Consider the following 2,717-nt stretch of genomic DNA (forward strand, 5'->3'; position numbering starts at 1 on the left):
CTGTTTTTGTCTCATCATTCCCTTTTTTAAGCAAAAAAAAAAAACAACAAAACAACCCCAAAGCTGCACTTTACCGACGAGATGGTGACGCGCGTCTATTTTTGATACGCTCCGGGCCCCGACGGGCAGCGGGTTTTCCCCCTTTTCTTTCCCCCCCCTCCCCCCCCCCTTACAATTTTTAACAACAACAAAAAGTTTGGAAATACTCCTTTTTTTTGTTTTTTTTTTTTTAGGCTGCCCCCTGATTTATTCCCACCCCCCCTTACACGATGCTCCTCCTCCAGCCCTGGCGAGCCCCCGACCTTCGACGCGTCCTAATTTTTCCCCTTTTTCTAACAAAAAACAACTCTATTTTGGGGTTTTTTGTAATTATTATTATTTTTAGCGAATAGATGGATTTTTTTTTTTTTTTTTTAATATCGCTATTTTTGGAGTTTTGAGGGTTTTCCTGGTGCTACGGGGCCGCCCGAGGCGGAGGGGGGGTGACTTCAAGCGCCGCCCTAATAGTTCTGGCGCTATTAAAAGTGGTTAAACCCAAACCCACAGCCCCTGAGAGTGGTTTTTTTTTTGGGGGGGTGGGGGGTGGGGAGGCAGGGAGGGGTGGGGGTGGCATTTTGGGGACGCTTAAATGGGTCTCCATTGGGACACCAGGGTTGATTTCGGGTGCCTTGATAAATAATAGTCATAATAAAATAATAATAATAGCAATAACAACAGCAATAATAATTTATTATTTATAAATTTAGTATTAGTACCATTATTACTATTATTATTACCATTATTACCATTGTTACTATTATTACTATAACTATAGCTATTACTATAGCTATTATTACCACCCCTTTGGAGGAGAGCTGCCCCCCCCTCTTGTTTTAAGCCTTTTTGGGGGGGGGGGGGGGAATAATAATAATGACAACAACAACAACAACAACAATAAATTATTATTTATAAATTATTATTATTACCACTAATATTACCATTATTACTATTATTAATATCGTTACCATTATTATTATTCCTACCACCCCTTTGGAGGAGAGCTGCCCCCCCCCTCCTTGTTTTAAGCTTTTTTGGGGGGGAGGGGGGATAATAATAATAACAAACCCAACAATAATTATTTATTATTATTATTATTATTATTATTATTATTATTATTATTATTATTATTATTATTATTATTATTTATTATTATTTCCTACCACCTCTTTGGAGGAGAGCTCTCCTCCTCCTCCTTGTTTTAAGCCTTTTTTTTTTTTGGGGGGGGGGGATAATAACAAAATCAACAATATTAATAATAATAATAATAATAATAATAATAATAATATTCCTACCACCCCTTTGGAGGAGAGCTGCCCTCCCCCTCCTTGTTTTAAGCCTATTTTTGGGGGTGGGGAGGAACTGAGCCCCCAGGGAAGGATGAATCCCTTGTGGCCCCCAGGGGACGGGCCGGGGACGGGCGACGGCGCAAACCCAACGCCCACAGGTGCTTTTCTATAAGAGAACTGGAAAATGTAAGGACTGCACACCGCAAGCTGCACCCTATATGCGAGAGACACACGCTATAGGGTTCTATATCATATAAGAGCCACGCACCCTATACAAGAGCCGCACACCCTATATTAAGAGCTACACCCCATATAAGAGCTACACACACCCTATGTAAGAGCCACTCACCCTACGTAAGAGCTACACACACCCTATACAACAGCCACTCACCCTATAGGAGCTACACACACCCTATACAACAGCCACTCACCCTATAGGAGCTACACACACCCTATACAACAACCACTCACCCTATACGAGCTACACACTCTATATAAGAGCCACACCCCATATAAGAGCTACACACACCCTATATAAGAACCACTGACCCTATATAAGAGCCACACCCCATATAAGAGCTACACACCCTACATAAGAGCTACACACACCCTATATAAGAACCACTGACCCTATGTAAGAGCCACACCCCATAAGAGCTATACACACCCTATATAAGAGCCTCACACCCTATATAAGAGCCTCACACCCTATATAAGAGCCTCTCACCCTACATGAGCTACACACCCCCTATATAAGAGCCACTCACCCTACATAAGAGCTACACCCACCCTATATGAGCTACACCCACCCTATATGAGCTACACACTCTATATAAGAGCGACTCACCCTATGTAAGAGCCACACCCCATATAAGAGCTACACACCCCCTATACAAGAGCCATTCACCCTATATGAGCTACACACCCCTATATAAGAGCCACTCACCCTATGTAAGAGCCACACCCCATATAAGAGCTACACACACCCTATACAAGAGCCAGTCACCCTATATAAGAGCCACACACTGTAGAGAGCTATGTGCTACGAGAACTACACACTATATGACCCTCACCCTATGTAAGAGTATACCCCATATAGAGCCGCGTATATCAAAGTATAAAGGGATCTGCGCAGTATGTAAGAAACCCGCACAATATATATAATAATAATAATATATAAGGAACCGCCCACTCTATACGAGCCGCCCGCTCTATGAGCGGCACGCTATAGGAACACACCCTTAGGGCTACAGCCTATATGAGAGGCACCCTATATAAGAGAACTGCATCCTATATGAGCTATATACGCTAAGAGGACCGCACACCACGCGAGAACTGCATCCTATATGAGCTACACACTATATAAGCGACTTATGCATCCTATGAGAGAGC

Source organism: Vanellus vanellus (genome assembly GCF_965231255.1).
Source record: "Vanellus vanellus genome assembly, chromosome: 20".
NCBI classification, from domain to species: Eukaryota; Metazoa; Chordata; class Aves; order Charadriiformes; family Charadriidae; genus Vanellus; species Vanellus vanellus.